We start from the raw sequence: 11,774 nt of genomic DNA, 5'->3' as shown, positions 1-11,774 counted from the left end.
AGAATTCTGAATATTTTTTTTCTAACATTTTCTTTTGCATTTCCAAATAGCTCTGTAGAAGTTTCCATTATGTGAAATTTCCTGCCTTTGCTGTAGCAGTACCAAACATGTTTGAGATTTCTGGTCCATTTCAGACCTTTTACTGATTTGCATTTATTTCTTTTCCGAACCTGTTCAGTTTCCTTACATGTCTGTTGTGTCCAGATTTGCCTGCTCTGAAGATCAGTTTGACCAGTTCTCCTTTTAATTTTGTTTTATACAGCAGAATCACACACATTGTTCTTCAGTACTTAAGAAAAACCAGAAATGTAATGTGATGTGTTAGTTTATTTTGTAACCTACCCCAGAGTAAAATGCTAAGAAAAAGTAAACTCTTCAAAGGCTTTCAAGGTTCATTGAAGAGTTTTGTATTTGAAATTCTATTGACTAGTGTTACCCTTCCCACTGAAGTAGATCATCAAACTGCAAGGCCTTGCCAGGATTTTTTTTCTACTGGAATAAAAACTGCTGATACAAATTGGATATGCTCTTAGTATAGTCTTGTTTATTTGTAAACAATGTACATAAATCCCATTTCTACGTAGGTAGAAGCAGCAGACTCTGGTAAGATGTTTCATTGTCTGTAAAAGAGGGTGACTCCAAGGCCTGATCGCAGGAAGATCAGCTCTCAGCTTCTCCTCAAGGTCACATCTGCAAGTCTTTCCTCTGCCTTTCTGTTGTTCACATTCACAGCTTGCAGGCTATACCACGTGTCACTGTCAGACACAAAATGATTCACACAGATGCAGCTCAAAGTGAGATGAAAGAAGCACATTTATTTGTTCTTTCAGTATTTAAAGGTTTTTGACAACAACCAGGGATTGGATAGTGAGGTTACCACCTTCCCAACCACACTGGCTGTGAGAGACATCCATCAAAAGGGATATCTTTAATGGAATGTATAAACACCTATGTTTATAGTTACTTTCCTGAGAAAGTGGCTAGAAATTATGAAAACAGTATCGAAAGGCCTGATTCTCAGGGCAACAATCACAGCCTGCCTTTTTCAACCACTCAAACCTTTCTGAATTTATCTTCCTTAGCTCTGTGTATGCATTCCTGTGCATTTGAAAGCAGGTCTTAACTGACAGTCTATTGCACTGATCTTCTCAGGGAGATAGTCAGGAATTTCTGATGCTTTAAATTCAAAACAGCATGGCAAAAACACTGTTTGAACTTAGGAATTTTATAACCACAAATTAATATTATTCAGAATTTTTCCTTTGTACCCATTGTCTTTTGATAAAACTTAAGTTGGAGATGTCAAACTACCAAAATAATCATTGTACACTTTGGTAAACATATCAGAAAGGTCAGAAAAATTCAGTCTCTGGCTCTTACATAAATCCAAAAGCTACCAAAAGCTACCACTGGAAAGACAATCTTTTATTCAGACTTTCACTTGCTTTTCTGACTAGCAGTCTTTGATCCTTAGATGAAAAATTAAAGCAAGTGTTATAACACTTCATGAGACAATAGAATAGCTGTCAGATCCTAGAAATTTAATCACCAATGCATCAGACCCAAGTAATGAAACATGCACAGTCAGTAAGGGTGTGGTTCAAAACAAAAAGCAAACATTAGGAAAAAAAATAACAAGAAAATGTAAGAAGAATCAGGTATCCACAAAGTTTCATATCATTAAGTAACAGTCATGATTTTTTAAAATTTTATGAGTTATAGGGAAAAATACCAATTGTTCCATAGAAATCTTTATAATTTTTTCCCCAGCTGTCAAGCTATCCCAATCTCAGCTGCAAAAATAGCAACATTTTCAGCATGGAAATAGTAGAAGCGAAATCCAATTTTAAAAGTTTCTGGAAGTATTGAGTACCTTTTCTTCCATCATAACATCTGAGGTAGCCTTTTCTTGCTGTATAGAGGCAACCTGAAAATTGTCTGAAGATGGCAGAGCCCTGCTGAACAAGGTCAGCTCCCACAAGAACTTCACTTGCCCTTGATTGTCACCCTCAACATGAGTCACATGAACAGCAGTGGGCAGAGCTGTAACAAGGTTGAATGCTTCCTGGATAAAATCCCTAGGTAATGACCCTTCCTAGGAGTGGGAATAAAGTAATACTGCCTGGCTTTAATAAATGTGATGGAGAGCAGTGTAAGTATGGGCCAGGGGGCAAGCAGGAAGTGCTGCACTTCACTACCATGGGGTGTTTGTGTCTGTAGTGCTGCTGCTCAGCCCAGCCAGCTCTCAGGACCACATTGGCACAGCTTGGCTGCTCTTCCTACACCTTTGTGCCTACCCCCAGCAGCCTGCAGCAGGTGTCTCCTGTGAGCCACTTCTGCAGTGGTCAGTAAGTGGAGAGGGGAGAAGATACATCAGAAACAAATTGTTAGATAAGAAGACCTAGCTGCTACTTAGTACATTCATGGCTGTCCTGAATCACTGTCTATTTATTTATTTGTTTGTTTGTTTGTTTTTACTTTTTAAGAATTCTGAGGTTTATTTCAGCAACACCTGAGAGACCTTCCCTTGTGATCAGAATGAAACCTCTCATTTTAAATATGGTTTCAGAATTTTATCTTGCTTACTTTTAACACTGCTTGACCAAAGAGGACAGCTTGATGACTTCAAAAACCATTTTTCTCTGGATGAAACTGCAAAGAACCACCCTTAACTTTTTCTTTTATACCTAATTACATCTACCTCCCTTTCTCTAGCATTTCCTGCTTTGTGTTTTGTAAACACTGCAGTGTCCCCTGGAGGCACTGCAGAAGGTAACTTTGAATTTGGCCCAGGTTTGTTGGAGTAGTTGGACCAACCTACCTCCAGAGGTCCTTCCAAACTGAATTATCATATGACTTTAGATTTCTTACCTGCTGAAAAATCACTGTTGCATCAGTTTTACTTCAGCAGTTATTATCTCACCAGGATGATTATCCTCTTGTTCTTAACCTTGCACTTGCTCATTGACACAAATTTTAGTCAACAAGGTTAACTTAGGAAAAATATGTCAGTGTTTTCTCTGCTAATCAGAAAATAAGATCACTATGACTTTCCCAGCTAATTAGGTCCCTTATGAATATTAATATGCATTCAATAATTAATGTCAAGCAGTTGTGTCACACTGAAACTTTCCTGCTTGTATTTTTGCAGAGCTTTTTAAAGACCATGAGAAGGACTCTCCAGCTGAGTGATAGAGGCAACAACACAGTTCCCATTATTTAATAGGCTTTTTATTATATTGTGAACAAAAACTGTGTAAGAAAAAGATTAAATACAGAACAGGCCACAGGTAACTTCACAGATATATACTACACTCAGGCTGATGCTGGAAAAACCAATGAAATTTATATCTGCCAGATTTCCTACTAAAATTAGTATAATTTGCATGTTTAAGTATCCCCCCCTAAAGTCGTTGCTGGATAGTTCTAAGGAGCTAAAAGGAGCAGGTCTTCTCTGCAGCTTAATGATAAGGGTTTCATGAATAAAAAAGGCTAAGGAGCAAGACAGAACGGGAGGGTTTTGCAGTTATCTATGAAAGATGATTATCTATTTACAAGATTTTATTAAACTTGTATCAATTTTGTAATCAAAAAAATGACAGCTTTACTGTACTTGCTGCTTTCAAACCATTTGCATTTGGGGTTCTGATTCTGCAGTTGCTGAGTTGTAATTGTCCTCTTTAGAAGAAAAATAGGATGATGGTCAACAGCCCTTTCAAAGGATAGCCAGGGTTTCACCTTTTATCTAAATGCCCAAGGCAATTGTTTGGATGCCCAGGTAAGGAGGTAAGGCACCCAGAATGTGGGAAAACAAAATTAAAGTGCCATTACTCTGGAAAAGGTGTTAGTCCAGAGCTCCTTCCTCTTTGCTATCACTCTATCCATCTGCTGCAGGATATTCTGGGAAGTTCTGCTTTGTATGGCACACTCAAATATTCAGTAGGACAAGGACATATGTCATACAATATGGTCATTAAAGCATTCAAGTAGTGGGTGCTTTACCCAACTCTTCTGGGTATTTAATCATTCTATGGAATACACAGTTTAGAACTTCTCCCCTGAACAGCTGGATGACTATAGCACTTACCTAGACAATTCCAATGTTCTGAGAGAAAAACTGGAGGTGTTTTAGATCCAGGTGAATGCCTCACTTCTGAGCTATTATGGATAAAAAAGCAGACGCCTTCATCCATGACTGTATAGAAATACATATCAGCATATACATTGTATCAAATCCTGCAGATGAAATAGGAGGGGCAAAAAAAATTATCTCCTGAATCTGGGGTTTCTGTCTAAATTCAAAGTATCTGGGTCCTGTAAAGATACAGGTGTTAGTATCATCAGGTTATGGCAACGTCTAAGTAACTCTCACTAATTTCTTTTTAAAAAAATGTATATACTGTTTTATTACAACAAATAGCGCCTATATTTTGGTCAAAACCACCTAAAATGACATAGAATCCTTTGAATCCTTGTTTTGTAACTTCATTCTGTAATGCTTTAAAATTGTACAGATTTGAATACTAATAAGCCCAGAATACTCAGCAGTCCCTCTCAAAAGAGAAACTAGGAACCTCAAGGAAGAAGAATTCATGGATTAGGAAATACACGAAGGTAATTCTTGCACAACTCTGAAGTGCTGAAGTTTTCTTAAAAAACCTATGAACTAATATAGTTGAAGGATCCTTCTGAGTCTAGCTTCCAGGCAACTTAATTCCTTTCTCTTGTTAAACCAAGACATTCAAGGTGTGAAAAGCCCTAGTCTGAGTACTACCTTGCACAACTATGTCAAATCTGGGATCTAGAAGTACAACACTGAGTCAGATAATACATTTGCCTCTGATATCACATATCAGCATTGCAGCTCTGTAGTCATACTGTACCATTACTAAACCACTGTTTACTGCCATGCAATTCTGTAAAAAAAACCCCAAACTTGTAAAAACACATATTAATTTTCCAAGAAACCTTAAGGTATGTCACAAACAAAGACATTTCTTGGCTAGAAGATTTGGTACAGTATACAAACATACAGAGAGCAGAAAGAAGAGAGTGAAAACAAGAAACTCATCCCATTAGCCAAATAGTATAGCATTGATAATTTACTCATTCCTACATTTTTCCTACTCATTTCCTACAATTTGAATTCCTGGGAAGTTTTGAGTGTAGCACAGTGATGTCTGGTGAATAGCTTTGGGAATAATATTGTAAGCACACCTTCTGCCAAATGGTATCAGCAGCAAGCGGGAGCTAAATTTAAATATCAAAGACATTTAAATTGACACACACATTGGCTGCTGGCCAGAGACCCAAGGAAAGCTGTGTTGTTGGGTTGGTTTTTTAATGAGTTCCTTTTTTGGATCCCAGGGAGCTTGGTAGCAAGCTGTCTGTCAGGATGTAGCACTACGGAGGCAGTGAGATGCGAAACCGATTTGTGGAAGATCAACAGTAGATAAGTATTTTAAAGGTAGTTGGATAGAGGTAATAATTACATACACATCAGCAGGAGAGGTCACCCAAGGACAGAAGGACTGAGGATGGGGGGGAAGCAATACCTTTTGAGAAGGCTACACCTTGAGGTGGGAGGAAAAGCTTTAGGGAAAGATGCTTGAGGGAAAGTCTAGACTGAAACAAAAAGAGCATAGAGAAGTCCTTATGCCCAGTGCTATAAGGTATCAAAGGACAGATATTTAATAGTGGTGTCAAGGGCAACAAATACATCAGAGAGGATAAGGATCATCCAAGATGTGCAGGCTTGAACCTTGGTTAGGAAGTAGACTTTCAGTGATGGTACAAGGAGGATGTCTGCGAAGAGGAGCCATCAGGAACAGACTGAAAGTGTCTAAGACTCAGATCACAGCTATTTATTTCCTTATTACCATCACTGTCACTTTATTCATCTGCTTTGTGTTTTGTAACAGTTGTAAACATCAAGAGCTGAAGAAACAAGTGTTCTGTTTCTATTAATTTGGATAGCACCAAAGTCAGATGTGAAGAGATGCACAATGGGCCAGGAAGATTTGGTTTCCCAGGAAACAATAAATCAACAGGGTAACTGAAGGATTAATGCACTGAACAGAGGAACATGGAAGAAATGGCAGAGTCAGCAAAACAAGAATGGAAATAACAAAAGCTGTTGATTATCGTATTACATTGTGGTTAGTGGATCCAATTAACATTTGTTACCTTTGCTGTGTGTGTTTACAAAACCTACAACTAGTACAGAAAGTTGCACATTAATTTAAAATAAATAAAGAAACACAGATAATATTGTTTATTGCTAAAATAAAAGTTGTCACTTTGTAGCTTATCTTGATAAGGCCTTGCTGAAGTGGAGTGGCATCTTCTCCACAGACATCAAGCTGAAGAAACCTCTCAGGAGCCACTTCCTTAAGCAGACCTTCTGCTGCCTTATTTTATTTAGTTTGCATATTATTTTCTAAGCACTTCTTAATTTATTAACATATTTTTAAGTACATTAGGGTATAGCTAATACTGGCTATGCAAATTTGGTAAATCAAAGTACAACCCACAGCTCATCTGCAATACATTTTGAATTTGCATTGTGTTTTTCAGGCCATCCTTTCCCTTCTTGCATTCTGCAAAGCAAAATTCACCTGTAGGGAAGGACAGAGGGTGAAAAGATATCCAGGGACTCCTCCTGTACCTTTCAACAAGGTGCAGTAGATCTTATTTCCCAGTCTCTCCTTCCTTGGGGCCAGCATTTCAAGAAACCCCAGCAAGTATCAAACTGTGCAGACAGGAATGGTCAGACAAGGGTCCCTACCAAGGTCTCAGAGACCTTGAGCTTCACCTGGCTTAATTCTCAGTACTCTCTGCTGCAAAATGGGTATAATTATACCCATCTTCCATGCAAAACTGTTATGTTTCCATTAGCTAAGATGTGCTAAATGCGTGGAAGAAACTTGGCTCATGTAAAATGATTAAAAGAGAGCACAAAGGCAGTAAAAGTTCTCAACAGGTGTGTTCAGAACGACGAGCTATGCTCAGATTAAATAGGTGATATTTGTTTAAAAGTATATCGGTGCTATGAAATACTGACACCCCATCTTCTCCTTATGCCTTACAGGAGCCTGTGCAGAACATTCAGGATGAAGGGATGAGCCAGCAGGTGGCTGTAGATGGCAGCGGCTGCCTGGAATGGGGCAGGTCCCAGGATGCCAGAGAAAACCCGGGGTAGGCTCACAAGGTACCTTTACAAGCAGTTTTTCGGCAGTCTCCGGTCCTTAGTTATGCCCCATATAGGCTCAGCCAAAATCAATTTCCCCCGTGTTTTGAAGTCAAACCATTCACACTAGGGAATTTCTACTTCAGAAGTGCCTAGTACTGAATAAATGGTTGCTTTGTACTACATAAAAGGTAGTGGAAAATCATAAATATATTTATCAAAGCATTTCCCAAATCAACAAGCCAGTATACCTCAATTCTGAACTCACCCAAACACGTTCACTTACACCACTCCTTGATACTTTAATTTTGTCAGGCTCTTTATCAGAAATTTGGATCCTGCAGCCTATCAACCACACTCATCTCATTCATTATGGCAAGTGAGACTTCAAGGAGAAGGAAGGTGGCTTGCAAAATATTCTCTCTAGTCGCAGCAACAGGGTATAAAAAGGCAGGAGTATTTCAGATTTTTCTTGGAAAGAGATTGGGAAAGATTTTGTATTGGTCTTCCTGCTGGACTCCCATATTATGCAATTTCAAAACACAGTAGTTCTTTTGGGGGGATCTGTCTGTCAGAACGTTCCCATGTCAAAGGATGAAGAAATCACCAGGGCCGGTGGAGGCATTCGAGAAGGGAACAGTGTGGAGCCTATCGCAGCTTCACAAACCAGCACTAAACCAAGAGAATTACACAAGCATTGCACAAGGGAGGCTTCACTGGAAGTGTTGCCTCTGGCTCTCATTCCTTTTAATCTGTTATAAAATTTTAAATATAATTAATAAATAACCAGGCCTCTCAAGCAGAGATGAGTCCAAAGCTCTGCCCCCTGCGTGAACTGAGGTTGTTATTTCAGCTCTGGATACGCGAGTCCAGCGTATCAGGGCGAGCGGCAGCGCTGCTCCCGGCTGCGGGCCCGCCTGCTGAGGTCAGCCAGACTGGCCCGGCTGCATCGCTGCTGCCAAGGAAACAAACCCGGCGGCTTCAAAAGGTGGGGCAGGCTAAATCACAGCCCTCCTTTCAGGGCAGGATGGAGGCAGGTCCTTCAAGCTGCCGTTCGGATGGAGGGCGAGGAAGGTTATCAGGGGGTTTCCTGCTCCTCCTCCCCTTTCCGTGCAGTATCAGCGGTGGCCTGAGCATCTCCGCTCACAGGGCTGGGAGCTCAGGGCTGGATCTGCAGCCTTCATTGCGGTGCTCCTTCAGGCAGGAGGGGCAGGGTGGCAGGAGAGAACAAGGAGTCACTGGATTGAAGAAAGAACTCTGTCTTTTAGCTGCCTGACGGGAAGGAATCTTCACCTCTCCCACCGTGTCCTCACGGCAATTTTCTAAGGGAAAACTCAGAGTAGTCCTGCCCCTCTTTCTTTTATTTATCAGCCTTTGCAGAGCTATTGATTAGATCTGAAATTAAAACATTCTCAAATTCTTGAAGTATGTAAAGACAAGTTTTTAGACCTTGGTGTTACACTTCATTATTTTTATCCACTCACAGTAATTTCTAAACCATTACAAATCTGTTCTCTGAGACACCAGTTGCAATTAATGTATCGGTATTACCTGTGTTATGGGAAGGGCCTTTGTGCCACAGCCACTGCTGTGAAACATTAATATCAAATTTAGGAACTACTTTTCTAATATAACAGCTGTTTAATGGGAGTGTCTGGGCTAAAGAAGTGAAAGAGGCATGACTAGACAAACACATGAGAGTCAATGTAGACTATTGCTAATCAGAAATACCAATAATTACACTTCATTGATTTCAGCTGGGATTTCAATGGAGTTTTTATGTTTCTAAAAATCTGATCACTTTTATCTAAGGGTATAAAAAAAAGAGTGCAGCTTCTGACAGCTTTGAAAACATTACCTGTGGTTGCTGGTCTTGATTTCTAGAGCTGAGAAAATCTCTATGCATGTGAAATACCCCGCAGAAGGTTAAAAACTGAATACCATAATCTCATGTTTTATATTGTAGTATTTTTCCTAGTAGGTGCAAATTCAATGCATGAAACAAAATAAGCACTGAGTACCAAATACTCAGCAGCCAGATGCTTGTAGGTAGAGGTTAAGAACAGGAATATTACTGCAGCTTTATAAAATGTTGAGCTACTATGAAGCAATAATTAATATCAGCTCTTGTTTAGACTTTTAAATTAATGATGCATGACAAATTGCAGCTCAAAATTGACCTAAAGATGGCATTAAAATTCACCATAAAATATTTTCCAGGGTTGTCACAGAAGATAAAGCCCAGAGTACATTAGATGGCTAATTTGTCCTCTGTTTGATGATCCATGATTTTAAGACTAACTCTTGTAGCAATATATTATTACAATAAATCAATTTAATATTTTACCATGTGTAAAATGGTGAAAAGCACCTTATAATCTGCTAAGAACCTACTCACAAACTCTGGCTTTGAGTTTGGACACATGAGTATACTAAAAGAATCCATGCATTTTCACATTTTATCTAAGAATAAAATACAGTAAAAGTAAAGAATATTACATAAAGAGGAGTTGGGATCAACAAGCAGGTTTATGCCAAGGATGATGTATATTCAGGTAATGCATTTACATATGAGACAATAGGCTGGTTGGTTGCTGCAGATTTCCCTTCTCTTCAAGTGTCATTTGTGACTCATATCCTGGGACGTCCAAGAAGAACTGAGACAGAGGCTGGAAAAGGGACAAAGACAGAAAGCTGGTTTAGGAGCTTCATGTACTTCTTACAATTTTAAAAGTATTTTTTTATCAAAGACAGAGCACTTAAAAAAATATGCTGTGTATCTATGTCCTATGGATGATATGCAATTGCCTTCTCTGTTATTCTCTCTATTTAATAAGCAGCTCTGTGAAGTTTGGATGACTCCAGGTTTTGTAACGTGGTTGATAATCCCTATTGCATTATTGTGCCCAGGAAAAATGAAAAAATTCAGGAAGGAAGGAAGGAAGGACACAATGTACTTTAGGGGAGACAGGAAATGGTTGACCCCTTCTTCATGTGTGTTAGCAAGTCCTTGCTGTATTACCCTGAGAACACTTAAGCTACAAGACAAGCTGTATGATCTCTGGGAGATTTCTCCTAGCCATATTTCCAAAAGTGGTAGTTGTCATAGGAGGAAAAGGATGTTAAAGGTGTTCACTGAGCACAATGACGGGATGAGGCCCTTCAGGCAATTTGGGTAGGGGATGACCTGGCTGTGGAGCTTGACTGGTGCTTCTGAGCAGGCCTAAAAGCAGACTTGTAGGTTGCTGGAAAAATTTATGCGGGAAAGTTTAGATCTCTACGGACATCGTGTAATGCTATGTGAAATTTTTGAGATTTGCATATTTTAAAGTGAATACCTAAACACCACCAAAGCTTAACCTCAATCATTCATGGCCCTTCACAGATCCAACCCAGTGGGCTCAGAGAGTTATAGAGGAAAGGTCATAAACCAAGTAAATTTCAACATCTGTAATAAAAAGATATTGTGTATGTCAAAGTATGTCAAGAAACTCAGTCTTTCCAATTCTGGATCAGTTCCCTCACATTATCACAACTGATTTTATTTGGGCTTACAAAATGCAGGAGACTAAAGTGGACTTTTATACATTTTCATCTACCAAACTATCAGCTTCTGTTTACAAGATCCATTATAGAGAAAGGAGGAAGAGATTTTCATAGAGAAATGGAAAATAAATAAAACCAATTCTTCCAATATTTCTTAAAAATTATTTGTATAGAAGAAAAGATATATATTTTATGTTTCTAAAAAACAGCAAAACATAATCCTGATAATTATTTTTAAGGGGTTATATGCTGAAAAGTGACTGTAAAAAATTTAAAGTGTAGCTCCTTTTTTTTCCCACGTATTATTTGAACACCATAAAACACTGTTCTTCCATGTGTTCTGGATGTCTGACCTGATGATATGGAGGGTGTTGCATTTCAGTGGACAAACTCCAGTACATTATATTACAGTATTGTAATAATTTGAAAGAGCACTTAAGGTGGTTTTGGCTGGGATAGAGTTAATCTTCTTTATAGTAGCTGCATGGGACTGTGTTTTGGATTTGTGCTGGAAACAGTGTGGTTTCCTTACTCCTGAGCAGGGCTTACACAGAGCCAAGGCCTCTTCTGCTCCTCACCCCACCAGCGAGGAGCTGGGGGTGCACAAGGAGCTGGGAGGGGACACAGGCAGGAAAGCTGACCCCAGCTGACCCAAGGGACATCCCACACCATATGGTGTCATGCTCAGCTCATCAAGCTGGGAAAGAAGGAGGAAGGGAGTACATTCCAAGTGATGGCATTTGTTTTCCAAAGTCTCTGTTATGTGTGATGGAGCCCTGCTTTCCTGGGGGTGGCTGAACACCTGCTTGCCCATGGGAAGTGGTGAATGAATTCCTTGTTTTGCTTTGCTTGTGTACACAGCTTTTGCTTTTCCTATTAAACTGTCTCTATCTCAGCCTACAAGTTTTCTCACTTTTACCATTTCAATTCTCTCCCCCGTCCCACCACAGGGGAGTGAGTGGCTGTGTAGGGTTGAGTTGCCAGCTGGGGTTAAATTACAATAATGGTTCACAAAGACTGTTTTTCTCTTGGTCTTTTT

General features: G+C 39.4%; 2 long non-coding RNA genes across 2 annotated transcripts in view; one reads left to right on the top strand and one right to left on the bottom strand.

Moving 5' to 3' along the window:
- Nucleotides 1–522: 522 nt before the first annotated feature.
- On the bottom strand, nt 523–7,705 carry LOC117243984. The gene is made up of 3 exons (XR_004496250.1): nt 7,458–7,705; nt 4,088–4,236; nt 523–755 (listed from the first exon to the last, which is right to left on the bottom strand). It is a non-coding gene; the product is annotated as an uncharacterized LOC117243984 (long non-coding RNA).
- Nucleotides 7,706–8,042: 337 nt separating this feature from the next.
- LOC107201074 overlaps nt 8,043–11,774 on the top strand; it is a 30,894-nt gene continuing 27,162 nt past the window's right edge. Inside the window, exon 1 of the long non-coding RNA XR_004496249.1 lies at nt 8,043–8,177. This is a non-coding gene — a long non-coding RNA (uncharacterized LOC107201074). The remainder of the gene's footprint in view (nt 8,178–11,774) is intronic.

The sequence above is a fragment of the Parus major genome, chromosome 2 (genome assembly GCF_001522545.3).
Source record: "Parus major isolate Abel chromosome 2, Parus_major1.1, whole genome shotgun sequence".
In the NCBI taxonomy this organism is placed as follows: Eukaryota; Metazoa; Chordata; class Aves; order Passeriformes; family Paridae; genus Parus; species Parus major.
This window is presented reverse-complemented; position numbering and strand designations above follow the sequence as displayed.